General features: G+C 53.4%; 1 non-coding gene across 1 annotated transcript; it reads left to right on the top strand.

The window, feature by feature from the left end:
- The first annotated feature begins 1,942 nt into the window (after nt 1-1,942).
- Nucleotides 1,943-2,024, top strand: TRNAK-CUU (transfer RNA lysine (anticodon CUU)). Its single transcript has one exon. It is a non-coding gene; the product is annotated as a tRNA-Lys (tRNA).
- The last annotated feature ends 12,240 nt before the right edge of the window (nt 2,025-14,264 follow it).

Here is a 14,264-nt window from a genome sequence, read left to right as displayed (position 1 = left end):
AGGGACAACGCATGCCTGCGGGCATGTCGGGGCTACAGCGAGGGGTGTGGCAAGGAAGGGAGCATGCTGTGGGGTTCAGACTTTCAGCTGGTGGGAACGTGAATGCAGCAGGAGGCAGCAGGCAGGCGTGGCTGGCCGGGGCCTCTCGCCTTCAGGTGCCACACGCCTTCTGCCTCTGCCTCTGCCCACCCGGTTACTGGGGCTGTCCTCTCCACCCCTCTCCTCTGCTGCCTTCCCTCTCCTGGGCCCCTCCCACCCCACGCATCCCAGGTCCCCACGCCAGGGGTGGCATATGCAGCCACAGTCCCTCAGGGCCGTTCTCCACAGCTCCCTTCCATCGGGCCTCCTCCAGGGACAGCACACTCTCCTGCAGCCATGGTGGGTAGGACTGCACTCGCTCATGGTGGGCCAAGGGCCCAGGCCAGCCCCATTTGGTCCCATCCTTCTTGGCTGCCCAACCTAGCAGCCATCTCCCTAGCCCGAGCCCTCCCATCCAACTGTGACCACAGATCAGACTTGGTTACCCGCTGAATTTAAGCATATTAGTCAGAGGAGGAAAAGAAACTAAGCAGGATACCCTCAGTAATGATGAGTGAACAGGAAGGAGCCCAGAGCCAAATCCCCATCCTGTGGTGGGGCACGGGAAATGTGGCGTACAGAAGACCCACTCCCAGGTGCCACTCGGAGGGTCCAAGCCTTTCTGATCAAGGCACAACCTGTGGACAGTGTGAGGCCGGTAGCGGCCCCCAGTGCACTGGCATTGGGTCTTCTTGGAGTCAGGTTGCTTGGGAATGCATCCTAAAGCAGGTGGTAAACTCCTTCTCAGGCTAAATACTGGCATGAGACCAATAGTCATCAAGTACCCTAAGGGAAAAGTTGAAAAGAGCTTTGAAGAGAGAGTTTAAGAGGCCGCGAAATCGTTAAGAAGTAAATGGGTGGGCTCCGCACAATCTGCCCAGAGGATTGAACCCGGCAGCTTTGGCTGGCTGGCTGGCTGGCCTGGGACGATGGACCCCACTTCCCCGACCTCCACATACTGGGGCAGTTGGGAACCACTGCCCGGCAGGCCCTGGCCCCAGTAGGGTGCATTTCTATGATGGCAGTGCACCGCAACCGGCTCTGGGAAACCTGAGGAGGGGTGGTGGGCAGTGTTACAGACCCCAGGCATCAGCTCCCGCAGCATCCCAGATTCGAGGGAGATGATCACTGCCATGCCTTCCCCCATGGCCCCCTATTCTCCCCTCCTTGCAGTGGGGGCCACACAAGGGCCCGCCACTGGACAGGCCCCCTCACTCCCAGTGCGACTGTTAACCAAGGCAGACTGTCCTCATTGCGCCCCGACCGTGTCACGCTGCTGGGCTGGAAGGGCCACGCTCGGTGCCTGGGGCTTGCAGCAATGTCGGTTCAACCCAGGATTATGTGCTTAGGTCGACTCCACCTCACTTGATGTTTTGACTTCATTCTTGGGAGTGCCCCCAGGACTGCAGACAGCTCTGAGCAAGAAGGGGCCCAATGAGGGTGGCAAACAAATCTCCTGCATGAACAAACATACTGTCAAACGGGGTACTTTCCATCGGTAAGAGCACCTGTTTTGTATCAACAGGAAGTTCCTGGAGGCCATCACCCTGGACGGTGCTGAGCGTAATATGTGCACCCTCCCATTCAAGGAGGTCTTCCAGGCCTACCAGGGAAAGTGGAAGGCTGAGCTGCCTTTCAAGGGTCTCTGACTGTTCGGGGTCCAAAGCGATGTGGATAGCTGCGCATTCAAGGCCCTGATCACTCCAGAGGAGGGTGTCAAGCACATGATGGCAATGGCCAACAACTGAGTCCCAAGCAGCTCACCCTGAAAGATCTGCACCAAGCAGACCCCGAGGTAGGTGCTCTTGCACTTTTGATCCCACAAGTGCCTTTTGCTCCCAGGTCACGACTCGGCATGCCCTTGGCCCAAGCTGGAGAACTAGCTCAGTTGGTAGAGCATGAGACTCTTAATCTCAGGGTTATGGGTTCAAGCCCCATGTTGGGCATGTGGACCTTTCATCCTATGAGTGGCTTTTGCTCCCAGGCCATGACTCGGCACTGCCTTGGCCCCAGCCCCAGCCAGCGCTCTTGGCAGGAAGGCAGCTGCCACCCCCTGCCTGCACAGCTCTGTCCTGCCATTCATGGGCCTGGGCGTGGCCAGGTGGGTGCTGGGAACATGCTGCAGCCACTGCCCCTGGCTGCGAGAGCCAGGGATGGGGATTGGGGTGCAGACACTTGGGGAGCACAACCAGGGCTCGGGCCTCGCCTCCAAGCACCGCTGCCCTTGGGGGTGAGGACTCGGGTCTCGTGGGGTGGGAGCGGGTGCCCAGGAAGTGGTTCTCCCAGGGGGACCAGGCGCTGACGGTGGCTGGGCTCATCCCAGGCATGAGTCTGGCCAGGCCGCTGCGTGAATCCCGCAAAGTGCCGGTGCGCGGTGTGTGCTGGGAGAAGCAGACATGCAGGAGTGGCTGCGCTGAGCTCAAAGCGCAGCCTGGCAGCACCTGGATTTCAATGCCAGGAGTGAGGAAGATCAGGGCGGAAGGGCTCAGAGAGCCCCACCCCCTGGCAGTTGCCCAGCTGGGGAATTCAAGTTGGCCTAAGGTACAAGATGGCTTCCCTCTTGGCAATGCCCAAGTCTCCCCAAGGCACCAGGCACCAGCCTTGGATAAAATCCAGGGAGCTGTGGAAAGGCAAGTGAGACAGCGCTGCAAGAGGCAATGAGTTTCAGCGCTGCACCCTCCCTGGTGGTCTAGTGGCTAGGATTTGGTGCTTTCACTGCTGCGGCCCACGTTTGATTCCCAGCCAGGGAACGTGGGCTTTTCCTCCAGCCCCTTCTTCCCCTTCAAGCAAAGGCCAGACAGACATGGGAGTGGCAGGGACGTTGTGCGGCTTCTCAGCTTCAGCTCCAGGCAGGGGGAGGCAGAAGCCAAGAGCTGGCTGAGAGGAGAGGCTGGGAATAAGCACTTTCCAAGGGGGGACTGACTTGGGCAGGTCCAGCACCAAAGCTTGCCCTTGCTGGGCCTGCTTCTGGCAATGGTGGTGCGGTGGAGGAACCCTGCCTCCCCTTGATTGGACTGCAGCTGGGCTTTGCCCTATGCAGAGCTGGCCTCCACTCTGCTTCTTGCAGGCCCTTGTATAGTTGATGGTCTTAGATTTTCTCCAGGGAACGGGGAACTTACACAACCACGCAGGGCTTGCTCATGTTCCCCCGCCGCAGAACAGACACGTGCACCCGCACAGCAAGTTTGGGGTTGGGGCCCCTGGGCACGGGCTCTTCCCTAGCCAGGGCCTATGTGGGGCTAGCTTGTCTACAAGGAAGAGAAGCACCCTTCCCCTCTTCTTCCCAAGCAGCCGCATCCTTAGGAACAGAGCCAAGGAGATGGAGACTTTGTGGCAAGCGAGTTTGGGAAGCCGGCCTCCAAGGAGATCTCGCCACCACCTGGTGCCTAGGTCTACCTGGGCCTTGCCTGCCAAATCAAGCATGGTTTCCACAGGGCCTTTTTCTGGTTGACAGCTCTCTTTCCTTTCCAGTCTTTGGGAAAGATGAGGGGCCCAGCACTGAAGCTCCGCACAAGGCCCCCACAAGAGCCACACCCGCTGTGGCTTTGCTCACTTGGAATGCCTACGAGTGTGGGTCAACTCTCGCTGGGCCAAAATTGTGGTGCATATGCGGTAGCAGGGATGGCAATCCGCACGCCCTCTCCCGGAAGGGGCACTGGCACTTCCAATTCCCCATGTTCCCTTCACATGAGAACGGGCCCAGTATTGGAGCTGGGCTGAAGCAGACCCGCAACCCTGGGCCTGTTCTTCTCTCTGTCCTTGGCCAGCCCCATGCGCAAGCTAGCTCTGACCTGAGATGGAGCTCCTGGTTCCCAACAGCATGTGTAGGCAAATGGCTCTCTCTCCTTGCCAAATGGAGGGGAAAAAAGAGACAGGCAGTGGGCAAGAGGGAAAAAAAAGTGGGGAGGGGGCGGGGTGGGGTGGGGCGGGGCGGGGCAGGTGGTTTTTGTGCCTGGGAACTGATCTTTTGCCAAAAAGGTGAAAGCGCCAAAGCCAAAGCAGTCCAAGCCCCTGGACCTGTGAGTTCCCATGTTTGTTGACTCACTTTCGGCTCTCTTGTCCTTTCAGGAGCATTTGGACTGCTCCAGGAGTAGAGATTAGAGCTAGATGAGCTCAGGGCCACAGGAAGCTTGGCTACCCCAAACCATAAGCAAACAAAACCTGCGCCTGCTCCTCCTCCTGTTCTGTAGCACGTCCTGGCCCCAAGTTCCTCCTCCTGCCACAGCACCTCTCGGACCCTTGCGCCCGAGCCCTGCTGGCAGAGGCTGGGCCTGCCGGGCCCTGGTGCTGACAGCTGCTGCAGCCGTTCCCTGAAGACAGTGCAAGGGCAGAAAGGCCAGGTGCAGCTCACATCATCCTGGCCTGTGTGGCTCTGTTGGTAAGGTGTGTGACTCTTAATTTGAGGGCTGTGGGGTCAGGCTTCTCCTTTTGTGAATCTTGCCGATTTTCCCAACCTTGGATTTTGAACTCAGGATGTGACTCAGCACAGCCTTCTCCAAATCCCTGCTCTCGGCTGCAAGGTACCATGCTTTCTTTCCCTGCCTTTACTTTGCATATCTGTCCTTACACATACCTCAGTCTGGGATTGTACAGCCCTGGGAGGCTGGGTATGTGCTAGGAACACATTGCTGTTTCAGGCACAGCTCCCTCCAGGCAAAGGGTTTACCAGTTCCTCTAGGAATTGATTTGATCCAGAATCACCTCGTTCCATGCCCACATCTTCTTGGAAAAGCATTGCTCAGGGTGAGGAATTTCCCACAACCTGGGCAATTGAATCTTCCACTGTGTAGGGCAGGATGGCATCCTTCATCTCACAGGCTGTAAAGTGTTTAGGCTGCCTGACTGGTCTGCAGTTTGAAGCCCTCAGTGCAGGAGCAGGTGGGGAGGGATATGCAGTTTGTGGGCTACCCTGTATTCAGCATCCAGGAACATCCCTTACCTTCCTTCTTCAGTTGTCAGGTGAGGGTGAGGGTGAGCCTGCACAGCTACAGCTTAGAAGGCTATGGATCAAAACCCTCCTATGAATCAAAGGTAGCCTAGGTAAACCCCGCGGTGTGCCCTGTACACCGATGGCAGCGGTGCTCGTCACGCAGGGTGCTGAGGAAGGAGTCAGCTACTAGAGCAGCTTCCTCACCCTGTATAGAGTTGGCCAAAACCAGATACTTAACTATGTACAATTAATTACAAGAATAAATACAGATGCTTAATATCAAACATAGAATATTCATATATTCAAAGACATTAGGGCTGGATGGGACCTCGGAAGATCATGGTGTCCAGCCTCCTGCCTCAGGGACAGGAAGTCAGCAGGGATCATAGGATCCCAGCAAGATAAATATCCAAATGTTTCTTGAAGGTGTTCAAGGTAGGTGCTTGAGCCACCTCTGGTGGCAGTCTATTCCAAACCTTGGGCGCTCAGAAAGTAAAGAAGTTCTTCCTTATGTCCAGCCTGATACGGTCATGGAGGAGTTTGTGACGGTTCAACCTTCTCATCCCCTAGGGTGCTCTGGTGAACAGACGTTCCCCCAGATGGTGGTGAGCAGCCCTGATTAACTTATAGGTGGCCACCAGATCACCCCTGAGCCTGCGCTTTTCCAGGCTGAAGAGTCCCATGGCTCTCAGCCTTTCTCCTTAAGTCCTGTTTTCCTGGCCTCTGATCATGTGTGTGGCTCTCCTCTACACTCTCTCAAGCTTCTCCGCATCCTTTTTGAAATGTGGAGCCCAAAACTGGATGCAGTACTCCAGTTGCAGCCTCACCAAGGCCGAGTACAAGGGGAGAATGACGTCCTGGGATTTGCTTGAGAAGCATCTATGGATGCAATGTAGTGTTTTGGTGGCTTTATTAGCCGCAGCATCACAATGCAGGCTCATGTTCGTCTTGTGGTCAATGATGTATAAGGATGCTGCAGGTTTTTCCTCCCAAGATGGAGAACCTTGCATTTCTCAATGTTAAACACCATCAGTTTCTCATCCGTCCATTTGCTGAGCCTGTCCAGGTCAGCCTGGATCACCCTCCTGTCTTCAGATGTGGATGCTTTGCCCCAAAGTTTGGTGTCATCGGCAAACTAGGCCAGTCTGCTTCTGACTCCAATGTCCACATCATTAATGAAGATCTTGAACAATATGGGTCCAAGGAGAGAGCCTTGGGTGACCCCACTTGTAACAGGGCACCATTATGACTGATTTCCATCAAATACTACCCTCTGGGTCTGACCACAGAGCCAATTTCCCAGCCAATGGATCGTGGTGGTCCCAAAGCCACGATTGGCCACTTTCACCAGGAGGTGATCATGGGATACCAGCTCGAAGGCTTTTTTGAAGTCAAGATATATGACATCAATCTCTTCTCCCAAAGAGAACGTATGAATCCATACAGATTTATAAATGAAGGTTGTTTATATTACCAGTACCGCCCGTGCTGCACTGGACTCTGGGATGCTATCTGCACCATAGCAATGTTTCTTTACGGACGATGTAGGAGAGTCTGGTGTCAACCATCTGCATGGCAGGTTTTTTTATTGAGGTAATATGAAACAGAACAGAGCTGATGTAGCAATTTTTCAAAATTTTCTATCGCTACTGAGGTCTGAAATATTGACCACAAGGGGAATTCACAGCAGCCATCTTGGATTCCAATGTGGCAGCTATACGCACTTCTTGCCAGATTGGCAACATAACTGTCCTCAGATGGGTAGATCACCTTTACCTGGAACACACTGCTATCATTTGTGGCAATGAGTTTCCTATGGCTACAAAGCACCAACTCACAGGATCATCATAAAATTTGAGTTTATTGGATGGATGCAAAAGTCAGACCATAAACCTTGGTGGTGATCCCTCCAAACACACAAATTCACGCACACAAACACACACACAGTAGCTAGCTATGAATACTAAGCACCGGAATGAAGATATACCTATCCCCAAGTGCTGGAGTCCACCATCGATGGCTAGTTGAGGCTTCTTACAGCGTGATGTTGCTTTGGAAGGGGGTCACCAGCTGGTCCTTCTGGCTTGACAGGCAGGGTGTTGGTCACGTCAAAGAGAGCATCATTGTAGGATATTCTTTGCTGCCTTTTATCCCTCTCTGGCAGACTTTGGTGACTCCCCAGTTCTCAGGCTTACCCAATCCAGGGGTCATTGACCTCGAGGGATATCCCTCTTGGTAGTTGCTGGATGGCAGCTGTCAGTCCCAGGGGTCACATCCGCACGTACGTGCAGTCTCAGAAGTTCATTGATGAATTTTGATTGATTCACTACTGTGATGAATAGAGCTCTAGAAGTGGTTGATCAGCAGGGATTTCAGCCCTGAGGGTCTGTTTCCAGCCTTGATTAGTTCAAACGGGGGCTTTCACACCTTTAACAGTGAAGTTTCCTGGAATTCCTAGCTCTTTATTAATTCTTTCCTCTTCTTGGCCTGTAATTTTGTAGGTGTTAATTCCCACTCATTAACATGCTTCTCCAGACTGGCTACTGTGTTCCACAACCAACCACGATTCATTCAGGGACCTACTCCATACAGAGATTCCTGTTCTTGCTAACATTGTTCAATGGTACAACTTACCTTTAAACATAAAGTACATTTGTAAAAGTATCTACAACTGTATTTTCACTACAAATGCACCTTATATAAAAATAATAATGATATAATAAAAAGAAAAGAGAGAGGAAGGAAGAAAAGGTAGGAAAGAGAAAGCATCCCCAAAAGGGAGCAACTACTAAAAGAGGGGCTTTAGCCATATGGAGGAGCTCCACATTTGAAGCGGGGGCTGGGGCAGACGAAAGGGTTTCTTGCTACAGGGTGCCAACATTTCCCTCCTTCTTTACCTTACTTTGGATAAGAACTACTCTCTCACTTGCCCCATTTCTCTGTACCTGAGGCCAGCCAGGTTCTGAAAAGGACCCCAGACCTTCCTTACCTTTCCCGTGGGAAGCTTCAGGGATGGGTTGTGGGGAATGGTGCACGGGGCTTCACTTCTCCAGGGAATGCTTTGGTGGGGCCAGCATGACTCGGGCACCAAGGCCCGAGAGGAGATGTGGTGAGAGGGACTTAGGGACATGAAGCACTGGGGAACAGGTGCAGACATAGTTCATTGTAGTTTTCATTGACATGTTGCCCTACCCAGACCTACATTACAGGACCTACAGTGAGGATACCTGTCATAATTTGTGTACAAAAGAGCTGGCCCAAGTTACAAGCATGGCTCCTATTCACCACATCAAAAATGAACTAAGCAGTAGGTCTAAGAATACAATTGTAAAAGAGGCATCTTCACTGTGCCAGTGCCTTTCAAGTGTGATCTGTCCCACAGGGGCTGATTGGGTCCTGACTTGAGCTTTCAGGAGCGTGGAATGAGCTTGGAATGAAATATAAATCATCACTGATGCCATTTGCAAATGCCACAAAATCTGGCACAAAGGCTACAGTGAAGAGCACAGGTCTCTCCACCAATGCAGTCTGGATTACTTGGGAATGTAGACTCAAGGGTAGAATATGTCTTTAATATTATAGGGCCTTCTTACTCTGGAAGGAAACATGAAGCCACCAGGAATTCAGAAGCTCAGGCAGGCTTGGGCATTCTCTGCTGGGAAGCAATGATTCCCAAAACTGATGCTAGACAAGTGGTGACGGATCAGTTGAACCTGATCTCCCAGGGCCAGCTCCCTGTTCCCAACAAGCTAGTGCCATGGATGGGTGCCTAGTTAGGGAATTGAGTGAGTTTCCGTGGTCACTGAGGATACCCATGGGAGTGATCACCCCTACCATAAGTTACCCAGACTGGTACGCTCCAACGATGTCTATTTTGTGTGTGGCAGTGTTGCCATTGGACCTCTTCCCCTTTATCTGTGAGACTTGTAGGGACCTGGGAGGAGTCTGTGGGTGCTTTGGGGAGAGATGGATCCCTCGGGTGCTGGTTATCCCAATATTGGCATGAAATGTGGGTGAGGGACAAGTTTGGAACTGACATCAGATCATGCAAGAGCAAATGCCCTGGGCAGATGCCAACTCTGCCACCCCAGCAGCCGACCTGGAACAAGTTGCTGTTCTGGAGCAGTGGGAGTGAAGCATTTATACTCCTCCATTGAGACCCTGCCAGCACTGATCAGAGTCACGGTGCTGAGGTCGCTGACCTCTGCAGACACAAGCCAGAGGGAGGTGGCACATGGACGTGCCCTTCCACCACAAAAGTCCTCTCTGTCTTGGAACTACAGAAGATCTTCATGGGGGACAGTCTCGCTGAGCAGCACCTAGATTTTCCACCATCACATCTACAAACATGAGCAAGTCCTTCCTTACACAGCATGCACTGACTCCAAAGACCTTGTCTCCCTGGGAGGTTGGAGGGGCTGAAAGTACACCCAGCGTGGAAAGAGATTTGCCACATTCCTCAAGGACAGATTCTTTGAGGGGTGTGAAATACAGCCGGCAAGGGCAGGTGATGCCAGGGGAGGTTTGACAGAGGACACAGGAAGAAATATTCACCAGCAAGTAACCTCTCCCTCTTCAGCACCTTGCCACCTTTCTGTCTGCCAATGTCCACACAACCTCATGGATGGGGCAACCCCAGCTCCGACCCAAGGTGGGATTTCTTGTGCCCCAGGGGTTCTTCTTCCATTTCCTCTTTCCGTTCTACCGCCATTCCCTGAGGCAATGAAGTCTGGGCAGAAATGTGGCCTGAAACCCTCATGGGTATTTTAGTTCCCAAGTCCTGACAAGTCCCTCATTCCTTAGGAAAACACTGGAGACGCCGGTCCCCTTTGAGCTCCACCTCAACTCCCATCACTGACACACTCCTGCCCAGGGAACAAGCCAATGAGATCCTCCTTTGGGCAGTCATACCACAGCTCTTAGTCTGTCCATCCTGCTCCCCACACCGACACTGATCCCTGCTTGGGCAGTGCTTCCAGTGCCTGGGAAGAAAGCGACCCTGAGCCCTGGAACAGAAGGAAGGCTTTAGGGAGGTGCTGGACAGCCTGGCAGGTGCGAGGGCTGTGGCAGAATGCCACCTCTGTCTCTGCCCCACGACTCTGCTATGTGACAATTTGGCTAACTTGGTCACTGAAAGGGCACACAACTCGTCCCCCTTTGTCAGGTGACCGTGAGTTGTAACCTGAGCTGGATACATTCCTGAGGGAGGGGATAACCTGCTCCCTCTGCCTACCTGACTGCCATCACATACCTAGGTCAGGAGTTTATGTTCCCTATTGTTCAAAGCAAGGCCAACTTTACTGGGATGGGGCTAGAGACCCCGCCAGTCTCCCCAGCAACCAGTGATGCTTTTCAAATTGGTTGTCTGGCAGCCAACAGCTGCTGGCCTCCATTGGACCAGGGAAATGAGGTCAAAAGGTCTATGTAAGTTAAGGACTGCCCAGAAGGAGTGGCAGTAGCCAGGATGGAAAAACTCAGAGAAAGAAGCTGGACCATCTGAAACTTGCACTTTCTCTTGAAACTTATGATCAATGTACTGCCTGCCTCCAGAGGCAATCTCCACCTGCCTCTGGATGATACTCCTTAGTAATCTACTTCTTGGGAGAGGGGCTAGGTTATGCATTGGGTCCCCTTGGTTCAGCTGATTAAGGGGGAACACTATTTGTGCTTAAAACTGAGGAATGATCCCCAAGTTCTTGAAGTGGGTCAAGTACCTTCAAGGGCTACTAGGCCTGTGTTTCCCAGGAGGCACAGAGTTCTGATCAATCCAGAGCCTGGGTGTTGGTAGCGTTACCGCCAGGCTAGTGGGTGTGCTCCAGGAAGGGGGTCGGCCAGATGTGAGGCACCCCCAAAGAGGCACTCGGAGCCTGGAAGTCAGTTGGGTGCAGTGAGGTCGGTGCCTTAGTGCAGGAGCACCAACGTTCGCCCACCACAAGAGCAACAGGGCAGGGCTGCCGTCATTGTGCATATGCCACATCCCCTGCCTGCCCTCATGCCCCTTGCTAGACAAGTCCAGAGGTTACTGAGTTGCAAAGCTCCTGGGTGTTGAGCATTAGGTGGAGCCAGTGTCCTGGTCCTGTTGTAGTCCTTCTCGCTGTCTCCAGGTCTAGTTGCATACGTCTCCTTTTCATTCTCTCTCTTCACTTCCCCTCCCAAGGGGTCTTTGAACAACCTGCACCAGGTGTTGACTTTCCAGATGGAGTTGGCTATATCCTCTTCACCCTCGCTCACTGATTTCCGGTGGTGAGACTGAAGTTCACTCAGAAACATTTTAACACAGTCTGTTTGATTGAGCTTGGAGGTTCCTGTATTGCCGCACGGCGCTTCTGATAAAGGACACAAACTGATTGAAAAGCACTGACTGGGACCTCTGCTCCTCAGTCAGCTGTCCATAAATCTCCATCTCCCTTGTCATCAGCCTGACTCCCGTCACTCTTTCAAGGAGCCGGCTTACCTTTCCTCCTAGTGACAGGCTCTTCCTCTTCACTCAGCAGCCTGGCTTCTGAAAATCCCTTTCTTTCTTTCTTTTTTTATCCCCTAGCACACCACAGGTATCCCAGGAAACATGAATGCACCCACCACAGGGCTGAAAGTCACATGGACAGGGGATTGCGCCGGGCAGAAGACATCGCGGGAGTCTGTTCCAGACGCTGAACACTAAGTTCATAAAAAAGTTTCTCCTTATGTTCAATTGAAATCAGCCTTTTAGGAGCTTGTCACCATTGGACCTTGTTATTCCTGAGGGGGCCCTGGTGAACAACTCTCCTCCCAGGTCCTGATGCACTCCCCTTATGTACTTCCAGGCTGCCACCAAGTTTCCCCTCAGCCTTCTCTTCTTCAGGCTGAAAAGTCCCATGTCCCTCAGCCTCTCCTCAGAAGGTTTCTCTTTTGGTCACCGATAATATGGTGGCTCTCCTCTGGACTCTCTTGAGCTTATCCACATCCCTCCTGAACTGGGAGGCCCAGAACTGAGTGCAGTACTCCAGTTGTGGGCTCACCACAGCTGAATGAATTGGGAGGAGGCCATCCCAGGTTTTGTTAAAGATGCATAGATGCATTCATGCCAGAGTTTGATTACCTTTGCTGCCCATGCCCTCACATACTGCCCCTCACCCCCAGCCCCTTGGCCAAAGGAAACCTAGGGAGCTGGGAATAGAGTGCTTTCCCAGGACGCTAGGTCCCAAAACTCACTTGCAACAGTCTCCAGTTCCTGTATTTCTTTCTTGGAAAGAGACTGATTTGGAAGAAGAGGGGAAAGATGCCTCCCTTTCTGCCACAGAAGCCAGGCCCAGTCATACCGTATTTGTGGAAGAGACTCACCCCCAGGGTCCCAGGCCCAAACTGGGTGCATGTGTGCAAGTTTCTGTGTGAGATTAGGGGTGCATGATACCACTCGATGTGGTCCTGTGAAATCCCTGGTACCTGGTGAAAAACTAAGCCCATCAACTATAGAAGAGGGACAAAATCCACCCTCAGAAACACAGGCAGAGGTGTCCCAGGATATGGCACTGATCATATTCTGTCTGTCTCTGCAGCCCCTGACTGCTTTGGGGAGGGGAAAGCCTCAAGGCTCCTGCGCAGATCGTCATCAAGGCCTGAAGAGTCCACCCTGCACCAAGCCCCTGCTCTCCACAGCCAGGGCCAGAGCTGGGGTTGGGGCCAGGGCCAGGACCCCGGTTGGGCAGGAGCTACAGGGGTGACCACCCCAGCACCAAACATCAGGTTTGGTGTCCCCAGCTGATGGGCTCAGGTGTTTGTTATGTTTTCGCAACTGGAAGGGGTAAAGGTGCGTCTGGCTGCAGGGCAAGTGAGTAGCTGCACCATCGGGAGGAGCAGAGAAGAACTAGACTGAAGCCAAGCAGCTCTTGACAAGCTGCTCTTCAATGGGCTGCGCTGTGTAGTGTGGTGCAGGGTCACTCTGGTGCTAACCTGGTGTGCATGTTTCACTTGTGTCCTCCCAACACTTTGCTCTCTGCCCTATGATGCATTTGAACTGCCTCCTGCACATTTCCTACTGGGATGGGCTAGCTGGCAGTGACTTAGCCCAGGGGTTTTGAAAGGGCAAAAGATGATTGGCGGACTTGGGATTCCCCTTCCTCACCAATCAGGCCCCAGAAACGCACCCTCCATGTCCCCTGATTGGCCCCTTGGGTCACCTGGAGGGGGATAAAAGGGGCAGCATAGCTGACTCAAGGGAAGACCACTGAGGGACCACAAGGAAGGAGTTTCAAAGACCTGGCAAGAGCTGAGCCAGTGGGGTGGGAGCAGTTGCCCCAGAAGCACCTGAAGGAGTGGGACCTGCAGGCAGCAGTTGGACCCTCAGCAGTGCGGCGTGCAGCCAGCAGGAGAGGCTCCCCACTGGGCTCCTGGGTCACCTATGAGAGGCTGTGGCCAGTAGGAGAGGCTCCCCAGCTCCAGCAAGGATCGGAGCAGCAACCTGAGAGGGTCACAGCCCGGCTTCCAGCTCCTCCAGTAAGAGGCCAGGCAGCTCGACAGGGAAGCAGCAGCTGGGGTGCCCGTCTTGCATAGGGACAGTGGCAGTGGCAGGTGGGGCCGCACTCCTAGCACCTCTTCCCAGTGGACCCACAGCGAACAAGAGCACCTGGAACCCACTGCCACTCTTCTCTCTGGCATACCAAGATGCAGAAAGGGAGGCTTGGGGGAAGAGGATCCACAGGGTGAATCTGGCCTGTGGGGCATATCTCCTGCACCAGTGAATTAAGCATTAACCATTGCTGAGTGGGAAAACCCAAGAGTCTAAGCAGGATGGTCCAGACTCCCAGCCAGCAGCCAGCTTGTCTGTGTGGGAAGCCCGGGATCCCTCCTATCTCAGTAGCTCTTTCTGGCAGGCTCTGCACACTTCCTCCACATCTAACATTGCCTTGGAGAGACTCAGACTTTCTCTGAGGATCTCAAGGTGCCCGAGGGTGCCACAGTCCCTGCTTGAGAAACCCTCTTTCACAAGTCTGGACACGCAGCAGCTCCTTGGGTCCAAGGGGTCGGTGGAGCCCGTGCCCTGGTTTTGGCGCCACCGTGTGGCCAAGCCGGGAACAAAGCTTCAGGACTGAGGGAAAAGCACAGCACATCCTCAGGAGGAGAAAGAGCAAAAAAAAAAGAAGCATTTAGCAGAGAATGGTTTCGATCCATCGACCTCTGGGTTATGGGCCCAGCACGCTCCCGCTGCGCCACTCTGCTGTTCCTGTTCCAAAATTGTCATCATGCTTCAAATAGCATCTTCATGATCCCCTCTGATAGC

The sequence above is a fragment of the Alligator mississippiensis genome, chromosome 11 (assembly GCF_030867095.1).
Source record: "Alligator mississippiensis isolate rAllMis1 chromosome 11, rAllMis1, whole genome shotgun sequence".
Lineage (NCBI taxonomy): Eukaryota > Metazoa > Chordata > Crocodylia > Alligatoridae > Alligator > Alligator mississippiensis.
The sequence above is the reverse complement of the archived record's forward strand: the minus strand, read 5'-3'. Positions and strand labels throughout refer to the sequence as shown.